General features: G+C 37.0%; 1 long non-coding RNA gene across 2 annotated transcripts in view; it reads right to left on the reverse strand.

The window, feature by feature from the left end:
* LOC118927969 (uncharacterized) overlaps positions 1–26,481 on the reverse strand; it is a 64,067-nt gene that overhangs the window by 24,914 nt on the left and 12,672 nt on the right. Inside the window, exon 3 of one of the 2 annotated variants that reach the window (XR_008992492.1) lies at positions 3,333–4,241. The exons of the other annotated variant lie outside the window; for it this stretch is intronic. This is a non-coding gene — a long non-coding RNA (uncharacterized LOC118927969). Of the gene's footprint in view, positions 1–3,332; positions 4,242–26,481 lie in introns of those variants that run through there. 2 annotated transcript variants of the gene reach the window in all.

The raw sequence follows: 26,481 nt of genomic DNA on the forward strand, positions 1-26,481 counted from the left end.
GAAAAAGAGGCAGAGAGGGATGGGGAGAGGGAGGGAGTATGTAAGTAAGTGTAATAGAAGCTCTGGACCTCCAGAGACAGGCCCCCAACTACTTTTCCAATCAGAATAGTATGGTTTTGATGCATAGACTCTGGAGTTGAGTGCCTCAAATTTTAAATTTGTAACTTATGAGTTATGTGACTTTAGAAAAGTCACTTAATATGTTGATACCTTATTGTCTGTGTTAATTATCTGGTGCTGTATAACAAGTTACCTCAAAAATTAGTAGTTTAAAACAATAAATGCTATTATCCCAGGGTTTTTTGAGGGATCAGAAATTTGGGAGCAGCTTAGCTTGGTCATTCTGGGCTCAGGATCTCTCATGAGGTTACAGTCAAGGCTGGGCTGAGTCATTTGAAGGCTTGACTGGGACTGGAAGTCCTTCTTTCCAAAACAGCCCCCCACCCTGGTTGTTGGCAGGAGGGCTCCATGTCTTGCCATGTGGGCCTTTTCACAGGGCTGCTTAGGTGTCCTTATCATATGGCAGCTGGCTGCCCCCAGAGTGAATGACCCAAGAGACAGAGCAAGGAGGCCACAAAGCCTTTTACAATGTAGTCCCAGAAATCACAAATTGTCACTTCTGCCATATTTTATTAGGTAGAAGTAAGTCATTAACCAGTCCACTCTCAAGAGGAGAGGAATTAGGGTCTACTTCTTAAAGGGAAGCAAAGAATTTGTGAACATATTTTAATGCCACACAATGTCCTCTTCTGCAAAATGGAAATAACAGCAACTATTTCATAAAGTTATATGAGGCTTAAATGAGCTCATGCTAAGTTTTTAGAATGGTGCATGGCACATAGTATAAACTCAGTAAGTACCAGCTCCATTATCATTCCCAAATTTATATCCATCTACTCCCTCCCTCTCTGACTCCCCACACAAATTGTTTCCCAGCCTTTCTGAACCACTTGCCAGTCCCTGAATAAGTTACACAACTTTGTGCCATTGCCTGTGATCTGCCTTCCTAGAAGACTCTCCTGTTCTATATTTTTCCCCCAACCCTTAGGGGGTCCTTCTCCAGGCACCTTCCCAGAACCTCTCAGGCTGGGCTGGGTACCCTGCGGCAAGCACATGCCACATCTGCTGCTCTCTCCCTCTGTACATCATGATGGCATTGGATGTTCCTTGGGTGGGTGTTCCCTCCAGGGAGGTCTTCCCTGACATTGCCAGGCAGAACTGGGAGCTCCTTTCCACGAGGCCTCTTGGAACCTCAAGCACATTTCTTGTGTGTTATTATGCTGTAACCGTCCTCGTCTCCCTCTGACGCTGAGAGGGGCTTGGTCTTCCTCATCTTCTTGACTTCAGGCACAAGTGTGGTGCCCAGAATACAACGTGTGTCCCAACAAAGGATTTGCTGAACAAATGGATAAAGTATCTAGAACTTCAGAGAATACTTTTAATGTAAAGGAGGAAGAAGAATCATAGAAAAAGCAATAAAATGGGTTAAGTGCATCGTAAATTTCACTAGGCAAACTATGGTCAAACTAGGTCACATCACACTACCTATCTGGGATGCTCAGAATTGTTTTCTTGGAATCTACTTTTGTCTTCATCGCTAATTAACTTAAACTAATTTTAAAATTATAAACTTATAAGCTTATACCATCACTATGTTTATAAACTATGAACAGTGCTAAGAACTCTGAGAGAAAATAAATAATTCCTCCTGTATATTGTTTACAGTTTACAATGCTAAGGCATAGAAATTTCTCCTATATTTAATATTTTCATAATTTCTTGTTTAAAAATGTAATGTTTCATTATTAAAGGCTTTAAATGCAGTTGTTAAAACAAAGTACCCCAGAGGTAAATAAGAAGTTTGCCTACAAACACAGTGAAGGCCAAAAATGGAGTATGACTCAGATCAGAGAAATAATTTTAAAAACAGGCACAGAGTAAATCTCAACCTGAAATCTATTTTTCAACAGCAACTCAAACATGAATGGGCAAACTGAGAGATGACTTTGTGACATACTATTAAAGCCTGGACACTTGATAACATTGGACTGTACTGGAACACATAAAGATGCTAATGTACTATTTGTGGAGTTAAACAGATGCCCTGGGTCAGGACACGTACACTGAGATATTTTCTTAAAAGTCTCACTGGAGCTGCACTTAAGTTTTAGTTTGAACTTGACCTACTGTACTCTGAGTGTTCCTGTTCTCCTAAGTTTATCTTTCTTTCCATTTTTTAAAAGATGTGTTTTTAAAGCATTCGTGGTAGCTTTCAAGAGCCAAAGTTAAGCTCAATAATGTTCAACTAGCAGGCAGTGGAGTCTTTTTGTATGAAGCACCCTGTCTGCTGTCCCCTCAAATCACGCCCTGTAGGTAGCCAGCTATGTATTTCATCTACTTTAAGGCAGGCTCTGGATGGGAAGATTTAGGAAATCGTGATGTAACAGAGTTTCTTCTAACATTTCTGTGTGAAAAACAAAGGAACATTCGTGCATATGGCCGCTGTGTCCTTCCAGATGTGCTCACGGCTACGGCTGACACAGACATCATTTTAGGAGTTCACAGCAGTGCCCATGCACCAGCTCCAACACTTACAGGGTGCCCTGTTGGAGTGGCTATGAAAACAGAAGTAAACAATGACCTCTAAACTATGGGATCTGGGAGCAAACTTGAGAAGCCAGGGTCCAAGCCATTCCTGCTATACACACTGTTAGGAAGGGATACTGAACAGAAGAGCATTTCAGAGTCACAAGGTATCTTAGATGGGTAGGAACCTTGTGGCCCGGAGTTACCAATTTTAATATTCTGCTCAATTTTGAATATTCTGCTCCTCTGTCAGATCATGAATCATAGGTCACCTGGGCTACCACCTTACTTTCATTGTCCAAGAAACTGAAGATAAATAATTTGCCAAAGATCACACAAGTAATTAGTGTCAGATGGAAATGCTAAATTGTTCCTACCTCACTGTCCTCCTAACCAATCCCCAGGACAAAAGTCAAGGTCTCTGGCAGTTAACCCTAAACTTTTTTCACTACATAACACTGAATATGCTTTTTATGAATTGCATCATTACAAGACAATCTGAATTTAAAATGGAAGTTTCAGATGAGCCAACCCTTCTTCCTAGAACAAGAATGAAGGGCAATTGGGAACTAGCAAAAGGCTATTTCAATTAAACAGAAACTTTCAGTAACCAATTCAAGAATGAACTTCAGAGCAGCTAGCAAAACATCTGAATGTGTGAACTTTATATATTAGTTAGCAAACAATGTGAATTTTAGAAACTAGAATGCACAAAAATAGATTTTTAAAACTGAGCCAATAAAAACCATAGAATAAAGGAAGGGAGAAGGAAAATCTTGAAGAAGAAAAGTAGACGACCTACATTCAGGGAGGTTTGTTCAGTCCTGCAGATTATTTACTACTGTCTAAAATGAAGTTGAGACCTTTTCTCAATCTTAATCAAAGGTTAAAAAGGAAAGTGAATCAGACACAGTTACCCTGACTCTGGGAAATGACGCCGTAGGGTTTCCCCACTCTGGCCACCAGCACAAGGCAGCAAACTGGGAAGGCAGAAAGCTCAGCCACAGTCAACAGAGTGACAGGTTTTGAAATCACTCAAAAGGCCACTTATTCCCTTTGAAAAATAATTTTTTCTGTCTCTAAATGTACTTACTATATTTTAGGAGAGAGTATACATCATAGAAAACTTGAAGACACAGGGAGAAACAGAAGAATAGCATGCATTCTTCTCACATCCAGATAACCTGTTAATGTTTGCCTGTTTTTCATTCTTTTTCTCCAAATATGGTGATATTTTTATATAGTTGCGACAGTATCATGTTTATAGAGTTTAGTCTCCTCTTTAATTCAGTAAAATATTATGGACACCTTCTTATGTCATTTAAAATTATCTGTAAGCAGTATGTAAATGGCTGTCCTATATAACCATATCCTGATTAATGTAATGATTTTCTTATTTATAAACCCTATGAATAATGCTGTGATCAGTATCTTTGTATATAAATCACTGTCCATATTTCTGATTATTCCTACAGCAAGGAACCTAGAAGTTGAATTAGGTCAGAGTTTGAACAATTTAAGGTTCTTGATAACATCTGTCAAATTAACTTCAGAAAAACTGTACCAATTCACACCTCCACTGCCCGTGGGGGAGGTGCCTGTCTTACCTCTGCCTCAGTATCTCTGAAGGTGACCACTACAGACTTTTTGCTTATCTGGAAGGAGAAAGGAGCATTTTGATTAGTAGTGACTTTTAATATATTTTCACATTAACTATTAGCAATTTGTATTTCCTTTTCAGCAAATTGCCTCTGTGTTCTTTAACTGGGAGTTCTTCTTTAGTAATTTATAAGTATACATACTGATACCCAATTATCTTTCCTTAGAACAATCTATTTTCATGTAAGTTGGGAAAATTGTTTTCTTTCTCTACAGAAAACTTCATGAATCCATAAAGAGAAATAAACTCTTAAGCCTGCCACGACAATATAATATTGTTTAAAATAATTATGGAATGACTGATTTTTTTCTCAAATAAATCAAACATTAAGCATTTTACCAAAAAAATGGTTTTAGTCCTAGCTATGCCTCAAACCAGAATTTTTATTTTAAACAGGACAAAATTTCAGTAGATCTGAGTTTATTCATCTGAAATAAGGTATATAATCTTTAGGACTCTCTCCAACTTCAAAATTAGGCTGTCATGTGCTTGCATAAAACAATCCACAGCACCACCTACAGGTAAAAAGAAACACAGATTTTTTTTTTTCCTGTAGTTCAAAATGAATCTCTAGTCTTCAGCAAAATATTAAGTTAATAAATTTTATATTAGCAGAAGATGGTTGAATAAATGTATCAGAATTTTAAATCACCTCCTTAAGGCAGGACAAAACTTTATAAATGTATCTGTCATAGCATCTGTAAGAGTTCTTAGCTCTATATAAATCTAGCTCATTTTTTTCTACCATCACTTTTTAGCAGCTCAACCATTTTCTTAGTTATTGCTTGAGAAAAATCAATGACATTATCTTATGTCTGACTCTAAGGACCACAGATATCATAATTACTTAATTGCAGTATTCAATCTATATTTGGTATACTAGATGCATTATTTACATTTGGGGGCTTTGGGTTCTCGATGAAAACCACAGTCAAAAAAGAGTCTATGGTTAGAGACACAATGTCACTCCCTGGCTTCAACTTCAGGGAAAAGAATGCCTGAGCTGGAAATGTGGATAGCATCAGAAAATTTCAGGGTGGTGCCTTGAATCTACTTGGACCTGAAGAAAAATTTTATATATGGAAAGCCTTGAAGTCTATGAAAGTGCAATCACTGTTAACATCTCTGTTATTATAACAGCTTCATTTCCACACTGTGAGGTAGCAATAGCTTCCTCTTGTAAACCCCTTTGGAACCACACTGTTTTAAATTGTACTTTCTGGATTGTTCTGACAGTGTTCTTTAGCTGCATCATGTTTAACTTTCCAATTCAACTGTAAGCTCACAAAGTCCATCTTCTGATTATCTTGGACCCATCCCTCCCTTCAGGGGTGCTATGATATGAGAGTTTGTGTGGACTGACAGGAGCTTGCTACTGACTATGAGGACATAATTCCCTTGGCAAAGGTGAATGTACAAGGCAAACCAGAGTTCAGGCAAATAAAACTGAAATAATTGTTGTGACAAAGTTCAGGAAGAGTATTGCCTCAGATCTGAGTTTACCCTTGATTGATATAACTTAGATTTAAAAGAAAAACACATCCCTTCCTGAAACTTTCTCAAATTTGTATGGTCTCCAATCTGCAACTCATATTTTGGGAATTGATTCCCTTTGGGGGAATTGCATAATCATAAGTTGTTCTTAACAGGAACAAGAAGAAGGAACTAAAAGTTTTCCCAGCCCTTTTTTCTAGAAGCTTCTAAACATCCCAAAAAGTTTGGAAAGAAAAGAATAGTACAATGAGCACCAATAAACTTACACCACTTACATTTAACCATGGTTAACATTCTTCTTTAGATTTATTCCTGAAACACTGAAACTATGTTGTAGATATCATGACCATTCACCCCTAAATACTTCCTCAAGCATCATCTAAGAACAAGGATATTCTCCTTCATAACCCAATGTCATTGCCACACCTAAGAAAATGCTCTAATATCTAATATCCAGGTAAAACTCAAATGTCCATTGATGTCCTTTATACACTGCATATAATTTGTCATCTTTGAAGAGCTCATTTATTGTGAACTTACTAGGTCCCAGGTTACATAGGCTTTCCTAGTTAATTTTCACAAGAAAATTTGAAAAAGTTCTTGTTATGTAAAATGGTAATAAAGTCCTTACTTCTGAATACTCTGATGGATTTAGTCATTTACTGTTACAGATTCTAGCACAGAGCCTTGAAGATACTGGGTACTAATATATGGCTATGGAATAAATGAAATACAGCATGCCTGTCCATTCTGATGAGAAAACTACAGTAAAAATATGTGGTAAATTACCAGACGTGTTAAACTGAGGTAGAGGTAACCCCTCAGCATGCCCCCCTGATTTATCCTGGCACTCTGGTAGAAATATTTAGCAGTCCACCAATAGCTGCCCACAGCAACCTGCTGCAGGAGAACAATTACAATTCATGCCAATTTGCATTTACTCAATAGCCATTTTTTGTTTTACTAATAAAAATGGTTTTTAATTTAACATTAAAGAGGAAAAGAGTTTCCCATTTATTGTATTAGGTTAGAGGATATATCAAATTTGGACACAAAGAAAGGGAGTGAATAGCAAATATCAGGTGTAGCATGCAGATAATTTCTTTTTCTCTTTTTTGTGTCACAGGATTCTGAGAATCCAGATGCACATAAAGATTTAGATGCAAATAGCAATAATACTTTAATCTGAGTTATGGCAGACCAATCCCTGATAAGATATACACAGAATATTGCGAAAGAGGTGACAGCGTGCAACAATTCCAGCCTCGTTTTGGTAAACAGTCTGTGTCATCTGGCAAAAAAGGTGAATTGTTTAAGTCATACATTGGGCTAAATATGCTCTCTGATTCTTTGTCAGTCTCTTCTTGTGATGTATTTGTCAAAACTGGTTCAGAAAAGGATAACTGGTGATGATGTTTTTACCTTGAACATCATTATTTCTATGGCATGCAAGAACCTGACAGAACTTGTGGCTTCCGTGATAAATAGGAGTTACAGCAATCTTGTACAGAAATGGCTAGTTCTGCCTTCTAGTTGTTAATTGAATCTGCTAAAAAGCCAATTTAGTAAGTCATCCACCAGCATTAAGATGAACAATTAAGTCATTTACCTTATGCAGACTTTTTACAGTTTGTTGTGATACCTTTTTGGTTCTGAGAGGAAATAATTTAAACCTGAATTCAAAGGGATTCCTGCCAGTACCTGACCCTGAGCCAGCACACATCTATCCAAAAGATCAATTTTCAGTTATTTCTGTGTGTGTGACTAGTTCACATATGCTAGTAAGACTAAAATTAGTAAGACTGTTTACAAAATTATTTGTTTTTAACCCAGCCTGTTTCACAGAGAAAGTAAGGAAGCACATTGTTTGGGGTAAGGTACCTTCCAGAAGGATGCAGTGTGAAGATGTGTTCAGAGTGTGCTGAACTCTTACAGGACTTTTTTGCCTGTCATACATTTGGCCTCAATTATGCAGATACCTTTAATATTGTTTTTCAGTTAATGCTATGCTCATTAAAACACTGATATTTGTTGAAGATTTCATCACCAGAAATCAAGCATTTTTTAAAATTAATATGCCTTAAGAAATATTTGAAATGTAGAGCACAAAGACTAGTAAGGGACCAAATTTCACTAATAATCACGTAGGATTTTTATGAACTTAGTACTTTTTAGTAAAACACTGTACCCAACAAACTAGATAAAACTATAATAAACTAGAATATAAATATCATAAGAATGGAGACTGTCTATTTGAACTGTTACTACATTCATAGTGCTAGTATATAGTAGGCATTCAAGAAATATTCACTAAATGGATAAGCTGAATGTTTCAACTCTTGAGAAAGTTAACAGGCCCTGGGAAGATGATGGGCCACCAGCAGGCACTCGGTCTAAGCAGTGCCGTGAAGTGAGTGCTTTCTGATCCACGCAGCTATAACCTGTAGCATCTCCAGCAATCCAGTAGAAACAAAACATTTGCACTGAACGCACCAGGACCCGCAGGCTCAAGCAAAGTGAAAAAGCAAGTGGCTTACCTTCTCGGCCTGCAGACCTGACACAGTGCTCCTCTCCCACCCTTGTCTACAGGACTGTAGCAGTTCCCTGTGACCAGGGCTGAGGCTGGGAAAACCTAGACCTCTGAGGTAGAGCGGTCCAGATATTAAGAATTATTTTCAAGCCTGAATAACTAATACTCTTTTCTGGTATAAAATGAATAGACAACCCTGTAAAATGGCTTAGAAACAGGCTTACATTTATATGGATATTTAATATATGACAAAGGTGACATTACGTATCAATGTGAAATGAACGGAATATCAGCAAATGGCACTGGGAAAATAGGAGAAGCGTGCTGGCATAGATTTAGATCTGTACCTCACATCTCAACAAAAACCAATCCTACGAGAATTACAGACCTAACTATGAAAAAAAATCACTTTAAAACTCTTAGAAGGACAAGTGCTACAACATGGATGAAATGTGAAGACATTATGCTAAATGAAATAAGCCAACCCATCGGACAAATTCTGCATTATTCCACTTATATGAGGTGCCTAGAATAGTCAAATACATTAAAGACAGAAGTAAAATGGTAATTGTCAGGGGCTGGGGAGGAGGGAATGGGGAGTTAGTCTTTAAGGCAGAGTTTTAATTTGGCAGATGAAAAAAGTTCTGGAAATGGATGGTAGTGATGGTTGATGAAAAAAGTTCTGGAAATGGATGGTAGTGATGGTTGTACAACAATGTGAATGTACTTAAAGCAACAGAACTGAATACTTAAAAATGGTAAATTTGTTGTGTATATTTTACAATTTAAAAAAAATTAGAATAAAATGTAGAGAATGTCTTCCATTTCAGTAATAAAACACTCAATTATACAGTCCCTCCCACTGATAACTAAAAATGCTTAATAAACATTTGAAATATTGTTTAAAACATCACCTGACGATTCCTGACACCTCAAGCTACAGTTTTGAAGTGGCCCTGGTAAGGTAGAATGCTAACACCTGGCAGAAGTACGTACAGTACTCTTTGAAGGAATTCACCTTCATCTGAGGCCTCACAGAATCACCAAGAATAATTTTCATGGAAATGAGCAGCTAATAGTGAAAATAGTAACCAACCACACAGGAAACAAGGCATCATGAGAAACAACAGACAGCTGTGAAGGACACGCAAAGTTTGTTATTAACCAAAGGAGTAGTCTCTATAGTCCGAGATGCAAAAAAGTAGGGGCAAATCTATTGGTAAATATAGGTACAAAATAATAATAATGACTTAAGGAGTAAAATTTGAAAAGACGTAATTAAAACATAAATCATGAGGAAGAAAAATGGAGTTAAAGTGCTCTTAGGTTCTTACGTTATACCAAACATAAAGTACTGTTTAGTTTAGGACTTTGATAAGGTAATATGCATGCTGAAATTTCTAGTAACCACTAAAGAATAGAAACAATGTACTGTAACTTCCAAATAAAGGGGAAAACATGGAGTCATTATTCAAAAAACCTTAATCAATCCAAAAACAATTCAATGAAAGAGAGAAAAAGAAATGGACACATAAAAATAACAAAATAAAATGATAGATTTAAGTCTAAATAGGTGAGAAATGATATTAAATGATAATGGATTAAATGTTCCAGTTAAAAGGTAAGATTGCCAGACTAGATGAAATCCTAACCAAAAGATGGCTAAGAAACAAGATAAACTAAGGAAAAAGCACTACTAGCAATAAAGAGGTTCAAAACAAAGAAAATTCCAGTTCTAAATGGCTTAGTAGGCAAGTTCTATCAGATAGTCAAGAAATAAACTATTCCAAAACGTTTCAGGGCTACTGTAATATGTAAGTGAGAACCTCATAGGAAGAGTAAGAAAAAGGACAGTTACAGGACAATCTCATTCACAAACATAGCTGCAAAAATCTTCAGCAAAATAATAGCAAAGCAAATCAAGGAAATATAAAAGGAAGAAGTATAAAAAGGAAAATCTAACATGATCAAGTTGGGTTTATTTCAAAAGTATAAAGCTGGTTCCACATATGAAAAAAAATTAATGTAATTTACCATATTAACAGACTAAAGTGGAAAACCATACAAATATCTCAACAGATGCAAAAAAATTTGACAACATTCAACATTTATTTGTGACTTTTAAAAATCTTACCTAACTAGAAACAGAAAGGAGTATCTATTCAACATTGCACTGGAGTGCTTTAAACAGTGAAGCAGTGCAAGAAATATATAGTTACTAAAAACTATATATATATATATACATATATATATATATATTAAAAGCTATCATTCTTATTTGAAAATGATATCTAAGTAATCAAAATAATTAATACTCTAATTGCTGGATCAAAAAATCAATATACAAAGTTACTAGATAGAAAAGTCAGTACACAAAATTAATTTTTTTCCTTTATATTAGCAACTAGTAGGTAGAAAATTAAAAATTTTAAAGGATATCATTTGTATTGGCATTATAGTAGGAACACTTGGGAATAAACACAACACTACATGTTAGATTCTGTTGAGATAATTTATAGAGAAAACTTTGAAGTTTATTTAAAATATCAAAGAAGATCTAAATAAATAAACAAGGATAGGAAGATTCAACATTGTAAAGATGCTGAGCTCCACTATTCATCACAAAGAACTGGTAAACAACCAGAAGCCTGGACGAAAGGTAGGAGACAACTGATTTTACACATTGTGACAACTGTCAGGGGAAGACTGATCAGAGAAGGCAAATAAAATGAGCCTTACAATTGCCCCAGCTTCCTACCTGGTGGCAATTTTGAGATTACACCCAGGGAAGGAAAACTCAAAGAAAGCACAGCAGTCCCACTAAACTGAGGAGACAGAGATTGGACTTTAGGGATGGGAGGGAACTGGAATTTGTGGGGCAAAGTACCAGAAAGGAGGGAGCTATACAGAGAAAGAGCTTCCAAAGTCTTCACAGGGGTCTTCTTGAGCCTTTGGCTGAACATCAACAGCTACCAGCACTATCATCTGAACGTGCTCAGCACACACACAGGGCTGGGAGATAGTCTGCCCAGTTGGAGTAGAGCCCTCTTGAGCCATAGGGTAATCAACATACCCTGGAATCAAGGCTTAGTACAAAAGCTAAACTAGCCCTAGAGTGAAGGTTATTCTAGGCATACTTTAACAAAACTTAAAATAATCCTCGAAAATATCAGGTTGATCCACAACTAACAACTCTACCCTGTTTGCCAAAACAAACTTCAAAACTCTGAAAAAAGACAACAAAATATTTATGTCCAATATAAAAAAATATCAGTGAGTATGGAAAAGGATATTCTACTAATTTTGCTTATTCATGTGTGAGCAAAAAAAAAAAGCTATGCTTTTTTCCTCCTTATATTTTCTTTGGCTCTACCTATTGCCAGTACACTGTCCCATATGCCAGGGGTATGTAGCCCCAGTGGTGTGCTTGAATTGGCTCCAACCAGCTCAAGAGAGCCAACTGTGAAATATTCAGGAATTCTGCAATCTGATTGCTAAACTGCTAGTAGCTTGAAATCACCCATTGCATTGGGAGTATTTACTCTACAGAAATCAGCAAACGGTACAAATCAAGACTATTTCATCATGCTGGTGTGCTAGTACACTACTCTGTGTTTTCCAGTTTAAGAAATATCCCTTAAAGAGTCAGCAAACTGTGGCCTACAGGTCAGATCTGGTCTGCCACCTGGTTTTGTAAATAAAATTTTATTGGAATCCAGCCATGCCCATTTATTTACATACTGGCTGCTTTTGTGCTGTAACAGCAGAGCTGAGTAGTCACACCAGAGATCACAAAACCTAAAATATTTACAATCTGGCTCTCTACCAAAAAAAGAAATGGTAAGCTAAAGCTACACTGAACAGAGGTAATAGTCAGATATGCCAAATAATAATAAATTATAGTTGGAATAGAGTTTATCAGAAACTTCCATCTTGGAAAAGTTCCTTTTACACATTCTTGTATATACAAAACCTAAAATCTTATAGCCATTTATTTCTTTTAGAGTCTCAGATGTCTAACAACAGTATACATTTGATAGAATAACCCCAGAAAATAGCATCATCAAATAAAGCTCTTCCATTTTTGGTTTACTATGCAGCTTTGTATAGAAATTTAATCTTCTCTAATAATGCATATCCAATTATGGTGCCATTATCCAGTTTTCTCATTTCAAAGATTCTACCAAAAAAAGGTCATACAAATTTTTTTTTCTTTTTTTCTTTTTGAGTGAATATTTGATAAAAGATTTTGCATAAAAATCAAAATTCCCAGTGTCTTTCAAAAAATCAGAAGATCTGGCAACATCAGGTCTACATTCCTAGGACAAGATACAGCTACTGGCTTTGGAAGGGATGTATAAATTCCCAAAGGACCCATTACTTCCTATTAATTTCTGACACTTGAAAAATTCCCAATGCTCTGATTTACATTTCTTGTCTCTGCACCACCCTCTCCACCCTCAAGACAACTAAGTTCACCTGTTCTGCCTACTTCTCAGTCTTCTCTGCAAGTTCTTTCCCCTCATCCATCTCTTAAACATTAAGGTATCCTAAGGTCTCATTTTTGGCTCTCTTCTCCTCCTGTAACTCCTACTGCACAACCTCTTCTATACCTAAGACTTGACCTTGAACTACTAGGCCCAGTGAAAAGGACTAAACATGTGGACAGCAACCTTCTCTGTGTAGGGACCACCAAGAATTTCCAGAATTTTTTTTCTCTAGCTCTGACCTCATTATTTGAGCCCTTGTTCCATACTTCTAACAATAAACATCTCCCAGCAACTAAGATGTCATGCCTCACACTAAGCTATTAGCTTATTCCCAAAACCAGTTCCTCATTATTTCCTCATATTGTTTGATGGCACTGTAAACTACTCTGTTATCCAAGACAAACTCTTGGGATTCATCCTAGACTCTTCTCTCACTTTCAAACCCATATCCAATTTTTACTAATCCCTAGCAATTCTACTCCAATAGTATGTCTCAAAATTCCCCTGCCTTTTCATTCCCATTTGAATTACTTAGTTCAGACACTCCTCATCTTCACATAAAGCTATAAAAATAACTTCTTGTCTCCAAGCTTCTTATTTTGACCCCCTCCCATTCATTTGCCCTGCTGCTTTCAGTGTATGCTGACATCATCTGGCCCTCCCCCGCTTAAATTCCTCCACCCAGAGCACCAAGTCCCTCTGCGGTCTAACTTCTATCTTTACAGCTTCATTACCCACTGTCCTGCCATGTGTGTCCTGCACTTCAAATACCACAAGACAATCTGCGGTAACTGAGTCATGGTATTGTTCACCACTATCTTTGCATATAATGATTTTTTCTGCCTAGAATGGATTTTTTTCCCTTTCTCCACCTGCTTTTGAAAGTCCTGCAAAGACTTCAAACTCAATTCAAATATCATATCCTCATTAGGGAACTGCAAATTAAAACCCCAATGAGATATCACCTCACACTAGTTAGGATGGCCAACATCCAAAAGACAAGAAACAACAAATGCTGGCGAGGATGGGAGAAAGGGGAACCCTCCTACATGTTGGTGGGAATGTAAATTCGTTCAACTATTGTGGAAAGCAGTATGGAGGTTCCTCAAAAAACTCAAAATAGAAATACCATTTGACCCAGGAATTCCACCCCTAGGGATTTACCCAAAGAAAACAAAATCCCAGATTCAAAAAGACATATGCACCCCTATGTTTATCGCAGCACTATTTACAATAGCCAAGATATGGAAGCAACCTAAGTGTCCATCAGTAGATGAATGGATAAAGAAGAGGTGGTACATATACACAATGGAATATTATTCAGCCATTAGAAGAAAAAAAAATCCTACTATTTGCAACAACATGGATAGAGCTAGAGGGTATTATGCTCAGTGAAATAAGTCAGGCAGAGAAAGACAAGTACCAAATGATTTCCCTCATTTGTGGAGTGTAACAACAAACTCACAGACTCTGAGAAGGGACTAGCGGTTACCAAAGGGAAAGGGTTGAGGAGGGTGGGTGAGGAGGGAGGGAGAAGGGGATTAAGGGGCATTATGATTAGTATACATAATGTAGGGGGGGTGTGGGGAAGGCAGTATAGCACAGAGAAGACAAGTAGTGACTCTATAGCATCTTACTGTGCTGATGGGAAGTGACTGAAATGGGTTGTTTGTGGGGAACTTGATAATATGGTGAATGTTATAACCACAATGTTCATATGAAACCTTTATAAGGCTGTGTATCATTGATCTATTTTTTATTAATAAAAAATATCATATCTTCCAGGAAGATTTCTGTCCTTTTCAATCAGAGTTAAGTGTCTCCTTGTTGCCACCTCTTCTAGTGAACTCTCCACATTGTTCTAATGATTGCGTATTTGTGTAGAGGGGGACAGACAGGACTATAGCACTATGTTCCATTGGTGGTGATGAGTAATTATGCTGGCTTCACTCTCTTACCTGGTATATATTCCAATATTTCTTAAACTGGGGTCCTCAAATCCACAATTGTTTTTAAAACAGTTATCACTTCTAACTACTCATTTCTCATCATAATTCACAATTAAAAGGTATTTTTACATAAAGAGACTTTAAGCAAGTCAACTCTTCAGCTAACATATTCTTAGATATCCGTAAGAATATCTTGTTCCCATGAGGCCTGTTCATTTCTCAAGTTCGAATAACACTATTCTGAACAGCTGCCTGAGATATTTATAACGATATCAATTTTCTTTTCCATGAAAATCTACATAGCCAGTACAGAAGAAAATCCACAATATTAATATCTTTATCATTACATTAGTTATGATGTACCACTCACAACCACCTTTCAGGTACTTTACAAATCAGCATTAACAAAACTGACAACTGAATGAAGTATGTCTTATAGATTAATGTTTCCTAGTTCAGAAATTCAAGATGTTTAGGAACAGAATGAAGTAGATACATTTAAGAAATCAATCTGGTTATCTGCATTCTACACTAACACTGTCAACCACAAAATAGGATCCAGTAGTGGAAATGAGAATTACATCACTGTATTAAACGAAATCTGAGTGGGGCTCTGGACACCTCTGTTTTCTGCACAGAGGACACCTTAGGTGACCACTGTTGAAGTGGAAGCGTATTTCCTTCCTCCTCAGTCCCTGGTAGCCAATGACAGAATCCAAACCATTCAGCTAACCAGAGGTTGGGAGTAGGTGGTGAGTGAAGTACCAGTCAGGCATTGCACCAAATTAGCTAGCTAGCTAACTCACTCACTAACCTGTTCCCACCTACCACAAATGAAAAGTGGGCCTGGCTATCCCTTTGCAGTGCCCCCACGTGGATAACACATCAAACAACAAAATTCCACTCTGCTTTGTTTACTATTTTTAATTTTTCTTGAAATCCCTGCTTCTTTCATTTCTCCCCCAAATTTAAGGCCCATTTCCTCTGTGATCTTTAAAATTCAAGGCTATTCCCCACCTCCATTCCAATTTTCCCTTGCTCGGTAAAGAAACAAGGGGTCATCCCTTAAGTGGATATTTTCTGAGTTTGTACTGTGGGCCATACTCTGAGACCCAGAGAGGCTTACTTCCTTTGTAAGGGTGGTTCTTGACCCCAGAGTGAACAGACAAATTAATTATAAAGTATGATGAATACCATGAAGGAAAGATAATAATGGAAGAGCAATACTAATTGGATGTCCAAAGCAGGTTTCTCTAAGAAGTGATGTTTAAGCTGAGAGCTGAAGGAAGAGAAGGAGCTAGATTTGCAATGGATGAAGAAGGAACAACTTGCTTGAAAGCAAGAAAGTTCTTGACCTGTGAGAGAGACTGAAAAGTAAGGTTTGGGTAGAGCACAGTGACAGACAGGAGCATGACACAGAGGAGGAGGTATTAGAGAGGATGGGGCCAGCTCACAGCAGGGCTCTGAGTCTGACTTCTAAGAGTCATGGTTCACCATCACAGGGGGTTGTTTTTGTTTTGTTTTGTTTTGCAGGGGAATGACATGATCTAATTTAAGAGGATCACCCTTGTAGCTGTAGAGAATGGATTGGAAGGGGGACAAAAATGAAACAGTTGGGTACATTGCTTTTCAACATTAATGTGCATACAAATAACTTTCAGACCTTGTTAAAATGCAGTTTGTGGCCTGAGGGTCTGAGATCCTGCATTTCTATTGTGCTCCCAGGTGATACTGAGGCTCTTGGTCTACAGATCATACTTTGAAAAGTTGCTGGGAGACTGTGCAGTATCCAGGTGAGAGATAATAGTGATTCAGAACTGGGACAGTTAGGATGGAGAAAAGTAGGTGAGTCCAAATTATATTTCATGGGTATTTGGGAAAAGGAACATCAGGATGGGTTGCAACCTTCTCTCCCCCATCCCACTGCTTTTTTTAAATGAGAATTCTCACATAGGGCAAATGAATTTTAGGTAAAAGCTCTCACTAAGACTACATAAAAGTCTCATCCAAATGCTAGCAAAGCCTCTGGACCTGCCTATGCTGAGAGAGCAGTTCTCCCTACACGTGAGTTACAAAGCCTTCATCTATTAAAATTTATCAGGATTGCCATTCCCAATCACCCTTCCTTGTTCCTAGGATTCCCTCCTCCCACTACAGTGGGAAATATGAAATTAATAATCATCATTAAAACACGAGCTCTCAAAGGTGTCCCCAAACCAATCGTATCAGCATCAAATGAGAATTTGTTAGAAATGAAAATTCCTGGACTCCTCACACTACTGAACCAAAAAATCTGAGAGTGGGTCCCAGCAATCTGTGTTTTAACAAACCCTTCAGGTGATTCTGATACTTATTCAAGTTTAAAAAACACTGAAGTAGGAAATTAGAAAATATTAGTGCAAAAATTAGTGGACATTAACATCATGGATCCAGGATCTTTCTGACGGAATTTTTTGGGAAGAAGAAGAAAAGAGAACAACTTTGACCAAACAAATTAGAACACCTGGAACACACAAAAACTGACCATCGGAGCCTCTCAGATCATGTGTGTGGGCCACTTTCACTATTATGATTTGCCCTTTCTGTACGCTAATACTATGACAAGGAGCACAAAGAAAAAGAGAAAAAGGAAAACCTGTCCTCTTCCCCTTAAAATAAGCTGTTTAATAATTTTCACCTTAAGTGGATAATTGACATTTTCTCCTGTCTCGGTGCCTCTCCTTGCTGTAATTATGAACTTGGGGTATGCGGGTGGAGGACTATGAGAATCACCTAGGGAGCTTTTTCAAAGTATTTATCTCCCATCCTCTCACCCTACCTGAGATGTTGATATAGAAGTGTGGGTGGACTAGCACATATGTTTCAAGACAATTCCTTGTGATTCCATCTACTTCCATCCTCACTTTCCCCCACATCCCCAACTATCTCAGCCTCTTGTCAATGCTGGTGGAAGTATCAGGATCACCAAATTCACCTTCTCTCCTCCAGTACGTGCTGACATGCATAACGTACTTTGGCTTGCTTGGCACTATGCTGTAAGATGCAGTCTCTGCCCTGAAGGATGTCATTTTCTACCTAAAAGGAATGACCAGTGAAAAGCATTAGACTAAATGCAATCAAGTGCAGTACTGTGTGATAGAGACTTTAGGACTGTGCAGTTTGGACAAGAACTGGATCTGGGAATGTTGGTGCCAGAGAGTCTAAGCTGCCAAAAGGTAAACCCGCGCTCACACTACACTGATGCATGTGAACAAAAACCACAGAACAGTACCAGCAGTCACTTTATGAAACATGTCTGAAAATTACCGATAAGTTAGGGCCAAGTAACCTGAGAGAGAAAACAAGATCTTTTGATTCGGAGCCACTGTTGAGCTTATGTGTATTTCAGGTTTCTCCATTCCTTTCTTATTACCTGACTCTGCCATTTTGTTTCTTGTTTATTCTTTCAGCAGTGGATAAGTAGGACAGGGGAAAGAGTAAATAAATTTTAATTTAATTTACCTTGTACTCTTTAATAATAAAAGGTCTAGTGATGAGAAAGTTTCAAAGTGTTGGTTATGCTTTATGTAAGGATATGGATGTGAATTTTAAGATATACTGTTAAGTGAAAAAACAAAACCCAAGTGAGACTAGTGTGTATGCATGTCATTTCTGTTAAAAGGGTGAAAAATGATATTTATACTTATGCACAAATGTTTTGGAGACAAGTAGAGACAAGAAAATGGTAATATTAGTCACCCCTGAATTGGGTGGACAGGATGAAAAGGAGAGTTTTCACTGGATACCCTTTTCTATTTCTGGAATTTTAAACCATGTTTTTGTATGACCTATTTAAAAAATAAATAACATTTTTTAAAAAGTACTGGCTAAGAGGAGATCTCAATCCTTTCTTCTAAGAGACATCATGATAAAATAGAAAGAGCATTGTTTTTGGAATTAAAAAAAAAAAAAAAGACCTGGTCCCCAAACCTGGTCTGCTATTTACTAGTTTTGTGACTTTGGCCAAGTTCCTTCCTTAAGTTAGCTGAATCTCAGTTTGGGCATTAATAAAATCAGTTTAACAAAAGCTTCTTTGTGAGGATTCGACATTATATAAAACTGCCTTGTGCTTACTAAATGGTGGCTATTATTCTGTGCATTTCAATTATCCCTGACATCCATTACCACCAATTTCGTGTTGGATGTTGATTAAAGGGAACCTGAGGTATGAATGAGGTCTTAAGAGAATCTTAATTTACAGATATCAACTACCTACCGGAGGAAGAAAACCAATCTTTCTTTTAAAAATTGTACTCAGGTACTTTTTGGGTTTTCAGGTTCAAAAGTCCAAGGGCTTTTTAAGGCTTCTTAAGGCCTACCTCAAGAGATGAAGCAATCAGTGGCATTTAATGAGGGCCAACTCAATCATTTAATTTCATATCAGTTCTCTTTCCTTCCCTGCTTCACTCCCCATTTTCCTACCCGTTTCTTGAAACTGCTTCCCTTAGTAAAGTAATGGCACATAAGTCTTTCTCCTCAGGCTGTAGGCACTTTCTGGGGAAACCCAAGATGAGATGGGGGCCTGCCTAATTCTACTGAAGACCGTCTGGGACTGTGTAGGAGATACTGTTGGTGCCTGCCTGTATGCCTCCAGGCCTCAGTCTTAATAAGGCTTGCTTTCTTGACTGCCAGCATGTGCATCTCTTGTTCTGCTAGATGGTTTTCATTGCCACTCTCAACCAATATTTTCTCCCATTCTGTGGGATGGCTTTTAATATTCTTGATGGTATAGTTTGCCCCGTAAAAGTTTTTAATTTTGATTAAGTGAATTTATCAAAATATTTTTAATCATATGTCTTTTTGGGGTTGTATCTAAGAACTCATTGCCTAACCCAAGGTCAGGCAAGATTTACTCTTATGTTTTCTTCTTGCAGTTATATAGCTTTTTTACATACAGGTCTATGACCCATTTTTAGTTATTTTTCATGTATGACTGAGATAGGGGGTCCAATTTAATTTATTCACATGTGGATATCCACTTGTCCCAACATCACTTGTTGAAAAGATTATTTTTTCCCATTGGATTGTCTAGGCACCCTTATGGAAAATCAACTGACCATAAATATAAGGGTTTATTTCTGGATTATCCATTTTATTCCATTAATCTGTATGTCTATCCTTATGCCATTGCCACTGTGTCTTGATTACTGTAGTTTTGTAGTAAGGTTTGAACCTGGGGAGTGCGATTCCTCCAACTTTGGTCTTAGTCAAAATTTGTTTGGCTGTCATCTTTGCTTTTTGATTTATGCTTTTTGGATCTCAAGAAATTCTATTAGACTCCAACACCATTAAATAGTTTTCTGTATGATTTTTTTAAAGTTTTATCATGTACCCTTCTCATTTAGATCTTTGATTTATTTGGAATTTATTTTAGTAAGTGGTAGAACTGATGAGGGTCTAATGTTATGCTTTTAAATTGTATTAACACTTTTGTTAAAGTCCACTCATTCTTCCACTGGTCTGCAAAGCAAGCCTGTCACACATCCAGCTTCCATACAGGTGGGGTTCTCTTTGGGTGTCCTGTATTCTATTCCGTCAGTCATTTCTTCTATCCCTGAACCAGCAATACACTGCCTTAATTACTTTAGCTTTTTAATGAGATAATCTGTAAGGCAGATCTCCCTACCTTGTTCTTCTCCAAGAATATATATTTGTGGCTTTGACATATAAATTATAGATACAGTTTGAGAAGTTACACACACACACACATACACACATTCATTTAGATTTTTATTGAGATTGCATAGAATCTATAGATCAAGTTGGGAAGAACTGATTTAAGAAAAAACAACATTGGGTCTTTTTTAAAACTGAAATATAGATGATAAACTATCTTATATTGGTTTAAAGTACACAACACAGTGGTTCAACAGTTGCCCATATTATTAAATCCTCACCCCAATTAATGCAATTATTATCTGTCAACATAGGAAGATGTTAGAGAATCATTGGCTATATTCTCCATGTTGTACTTCTATACCCATGACCAACTTACATTATGACCGAGAATTTTTGTGCCCTTTAATCCCCCCCTATCCTTCCCTCCCCCATGGTAACCACCAGTCACTTCTCAGTGTCTATGAGTCTACTGCTGTTTTGCTCATTTGGTTTTGCTTTGTTTTTATATTCCACACACACACACACACACACACACACAAATGAAACAATAGTGAGTCTTATAATCAATAAACATGATAGCTCTCTTCATTTGTTTATGTTAGGCCACAGTGTTACAGAGTTCTAGGAGTAGCCTTTTCCTCCTAAAATCTGTTTAGATCTCCTTTATGCTAACTGTTTTGTCCCTAAGCTTAAAGAGAATGCTTTCAACATATCAAATTAAGAATAATGTTAGCTGCTGTATTTGGTAGGTAACATTTATTTGAGTAAAGGTCCTTTTTATTCCTTGCTTGTTGAGAAGCTTTTAAAAAAACCGTGTGTTGAATTTTATGAAAGATGTTTTGTTTCTAAATATTAAGCTAATCCTGGATTTTTGAGATATACCCTCCTGGTAAAGATGTATTATATTTTTCATATACTGTCAGGTTCCATTTTCTAACTGAACTTACAATTTTCACTATTAAGATTTTTATTATGGTCATGACAGAGCCTCTGTTGTCTTAGGTTATATGATATATTGATGCCAAGGTTATACTAGCTTTATAAAAAGAATTGGGGGGTTAATCTTCCTTTTCTATTCTCTGATACAGTTCATATAATACTGGAATTATATGTTCTATGACCAGCAGAACTCTGGGTCTGAAGTTTGCTTTGCAGGAATATTTTAATTTATTGTCAATTTATTTCATGGCTATGGAACTACCATTCAGAGATTCAATTTCTTCTTGAGACAGCTGTAGAAAGTTACATTTTCTAAGACTATCTGTTTAATCCAAGTTTCAAATATTTTAGCATAAACTTCTTTATATCTTGCTATATTTTTAATGTTGAAAGCATTTCCAGCTAAGCCCTCCTTTTCATTTCTGTTATTATTTATTTGTACATTTTTTTTCTTGACCAACTTTGCTAGAAATTTCTTGCTTTTATTATTCTCTTACATTGGCCTTGTATAATTTTCTTTATTATTTCATTAGTTTCTTCTCTTAGTCTGTTTCCTTCCATATTGTTTATCTGCTATTTTCTAACTTCTTAAGTTTTATGCTTTGAGCATGAATTGCTATCTTTTATTTACTTATAATAGAAACATTTTAGATAATATTTTCCTGTAAGCTCTGTTTAGCAGTTTTTCAGTTATAAAATTTACATTTAATTCTGTTTCTAGTTTCCATTTATCTGCTGAGATTCTCCATCTGTTCACTCAGACTTTTAAAGGAAAACTCCATCTTTTCCTTTAAACTCTTGGCATATTTATAAAAGCTGCTTTAAAGTCTATGTCTACTTGTTCCAACAGCTAGGGTCATCACTGTTTCTACTGACAATTTTGTCTGTTGATCAAGGGTTACATTTCCCTGCTTCTTGAATTACTCATCTGGTAATTTCTTATTGTATGTGGAACAACTCTGGCTGCTATAGTATGAGGAACTGTATTATACTATCTTTCTTAAAAGAATGTTGATATTTATTTGGGCAGGTGTTGATTACATTGATTCACCTTGATCCAGTTCTGGTGTTGTCCTTAGTCATAGGGCATGGACTTTGTGAGGGTTTCAAATGAATGCCCAAGGTACTCAGAAAGATCTTTCCAGTCTGAATGGGTTGGAATTCCACAATCTTCCAGCACTGGCATTTCTGTTAAGTTCTAAGTCTTCTAACAGTCACTAGTGGTAGGCTTCACATAGTCGTGCCTTAGCCACAGTCCTGAAGATAACCTCCCCAGTGACCTCTGAGGTTCCTCTCTTCACAGTTCCATCATTTTGGGTATACTGACTCACAAAGTGCAGTCATCTCAGCAGCCCAGACTCTGATCTCTGACTCTTCTACTTAGCAATATTGCTGCTCTGTACTTGGACCCACCTCCCTGGACCACACACCAGAAAGTGCCCCCATTAAGAAAAGCAAGGCAGACATAAAGGTCACCTTACATGTTTCCTTTATCTGGAAGATCATTGCCCTGTGCTGACATCCATTGCCTGAAAACAGTTGCTTCACATACTTTGCTACTTTTATAGTTGATTATGGCACATAGCTAAGCTCAACAGCTGTTACTCCATCATGCCTAGGAGCAATAATCCCTATCATTTTTTAATATGCAATATCTTTATCATTCAGTTTAGAGATTTTCTAATTTCCATTATTTTCTAATTGATTCATGAGTCTGTTTGTTATCTCTAAACATATGAACTTTTTATAATTGTTTTTCCAATATATACTTCTTATTTAATCCCATCAGGATCAAAGAATACAGTATGTATGATACCATTCTTCTGAAATTTGTTCATATTTAATAGCCCATATATGGTCACAAATATTTTCACAAGTATTTCACCTGAGTAAAAAGTCTAGGAATAAACATAACCAAGGAGATGAAAGACCTGTACTCTGAAAACTGTAAGACACTGATGAGAGAAATTAAAGAAGATACAAGTAAATGGGAATCTATCCCATGTTCACAGATAAGAAGAATTAATATTGTCAAAATGGCCATGCTTCCCAAAGCCATTTACAGTTTCAGTGCAATCCCTATCAAAATAGCAACAGCATTTTTCAAAGAACTAGAGAAAATAATCCTAAAATTCATATGGAACCACAAAAGACCCCAAATAGCCAAAGCAGTCCTAAGAGAGAACAAAGCTGGGATATTATGCTCCCTCACTTAAAGCTATACTACAAAGCTACAGTACTCAAAACAGTAAGGTATTGGCACAATAACAGACCCATCTATCAATGGATTTATCTTTTGTGAAGACTGCAAAACATTTGCATTCAGTTTACTTGTGTTTCATACTGTGAAACAGGTACCCCACAACATTTGGCAATAATAGCTTGTTACAAAATGTGCTTCTTCCCTCAGTTTTCTAATTTTTGTTCAGTTTTGGAAATTGGTACAACATAGGGAAGATTAGTAGCTAGACAGTAGAAAGTGATTGAATATATTAGAACCCAATGGGGAAAAAAAAGTGTAAGAAATGAAGAAAATTCAATCTGTGGGAGTGACCATCAGATGAAATCAGATCTCACATGAAAGAACTAAAGACAAGAGAAAACAAGAAGTTACACTTTTAGAATCTATTAAAAAAAAAAAGGGGATGCTTCAAAGAGAGTCATTTAAAGCTGGGACCAGTACCACACCCAAGGTCTGGCCTAAAAGGATATGAAATGACCAAGAATAAGACTGCAAAAGACCACTGAAAGTATATACATATCATCCAGTCATAAGAATGATTTTGATGAGAACCAGTATTTACATAACTATATGAATCCTTACCCTGGGACTTTTGTATTCTAAAGGGTTTATTGCATCTGCAATGTGCTGGTCAAATATGATTATGATTCTCATTCCCAAACCTTCTCTTCTTCCAGTATTCCTATTTAAATAAATGGTATCCACCCATTTGCTGAAGCCAGAAATCCAGAAGTCATCCTTGATTCATGCTGACTTCATAATCAAATTCCACTGATGCTGTTTTTAAATATCTCTTCAATCAGACCACTTTTTTTCCCTCTCCCCTCCCCTCTCCCTAATTCATCTCCTCTAATTGCCTCATAACCGGTCTCCCCACATATATTGTGTGCCATCCTCTTCTCCATTCTGCATATTGTGCCTAAAATGATCTTTTAAAAATGCAAGTGCTCATGTCACTTCCCTGCTTAAACACATAAACAAACAAAACACTTAAATGGCTTCTCATTGCTCTCAGAATAAAGATCAAACCCTTAGCGAGGCCTCTGAGACCTGGGTCCTGCTGGCCCTCCTTTCAGTATTTCAAAATCAATTCAGTGCTGTTCCAGCTGCCAAAACCACTACTCTCCCCTTTACTCTTTGCTTAGCTAACTCCTCCCTCATTTTTCTTGTTTTAGCCTTGATATCCCCAAAACCCATTCTGACCCCTCACATAGGTCACATAATGATCTGCTGAAAGCTCCCACAGCAGCTGGTAGCTTTGTAAATACTTGTACAATGTTGGTCTCCTTTGCTCTGTTATTAGTTTCATGATGGCTGGAACCATGCCTTATTCCTTTTTGTATCTCTAGTCCCTAGCTTATTGCTTGGCACATGGTAGAATCTTAATATTTGCTGAATGATCAACTCATTAAAAGACTGAATGAATGAATGACTATTGAATAGAGAATTGGTGATGTGATAGGGGAGTGAAAAGCAAAGCTCTAGTCCTCAGGTAAAAATCGAAGGAGAACCTCATTTCAGAGAGGGGATTAGTATATACCTTTTCAAGGGCACCATAAATTGTGCTTTTATTATTCTTTATGTTTCCTTTGCTCAGATTTCTCCCTGGAACTAGGCTCAGGAATTTGGTATACTTAAAATAAACCAACAAAATGCAAAGGGAAGATAATCTGTGTCTCTATTTTTCAGATGAGGAAATTGAGGTTCAGAGAACAAAATTACTCTCTCTGGTCTCAAAGCAGCTTGGTAATGTTTGAATTAAGATGATTCCATGTTTTCTGTGTTTGACACTGACGTATGGCCGTTATTCCAAAACTGTTTTTGTGATTAGAAAAGGCCTATGACTAGACAGGCTGGTACTGAAAAATTAATCATTCCAAATCTTCCAAATGTTTCTAACTGCATGTCAGCATAATGTTAGTAATCTTTTCTTCCTGAGGTGACAATGTTGGTGTCAAAATAGAGATTTTTACCTCATATGAAATAAATCATAACTAGGGTGAACTAAATGATGAAAATGAAACTTTTTATGCACCAGACTTCCAAGTTATCTGTGTCATGGAAGTGCAATTCTCCCTAAATTTTTTGATTATCTTTTCTTTTGCCACAGTTCTTCCAACATAGCTTCCCAGCAGTGTCATGCATTTCCCTCTAAACATCATGTTCCAATTATGTGACTAACACTGACAAATTTGTGTTGAACAAGTCTCCCTGCCGCTTGACCAGCCTGTCACCACTTCCCCTAAATACAGGGTGGTTCTGAGTGAGCTTTCAGAGCCACTCCTCATTGGTGTCTGGGTGTCACCTCACAATCCAGCCAAATACGCTTAGAGAGTCCAGTGAACTCTTTGGGCTCAATGAGGATGATTTCATTTTTCATCAGTCACAATCTAATTGTTGAAACTCTTGGTCATCTTAAGGAAAAACTGACAGAATGTACTAAAAATGTTTGTACAATGTAGCTTGATTGTATGGCAACAGACAGTAAATCACAGAGAGAACAGATTTCTTAGTGGAAGAGTCATGACTAAAAAAGGCCTCTATTGACTCCAAGAATGAACTAGTGGTTACCAAAGGGGAGGGGTGTGGGGGGGCGGGTGGGGAGGGAGGGAGAAGGGGATTGAGGGGTACTATGTTTAGTATACATGGTGTGGGGGATCACGGGGAGAACAGTGTAGCAAGGGACATAGTGGATCTGTGGCATCTTGCTGCACAATGGACAGTGACTGCATTGGGGTATGGGTTGGGACTTGATAATATGGGTAACTGTAGTAACCACATTGTTTTCTCATGTGAAACCTTCATAAAAGTGTATATCAATCATACCTTAATAAAAATAAATAAGTAAATAAATAAATAAACAAATAAATAAAAAGGTTTTTATTTCTATTATTATTATTCTATTATAGATAGTATTCTATTATATTATTCTA

The sequence above is a fragment of the Manis pentadactyla genome, chromosome 11 (assembly GCF_030020395.1).
Source record: "Manis pentadactyla isolate mManPen7 chromosome 11, mManPen7.hap1, whole genome shotgun sequence".
Classification (NCBI taxonomy): domain Eukaryota; kingdom Metazoa; phylum Chordata; class Mammalia; order Pholidota; family Manidae; genus Manis; species Manis pentadactyla.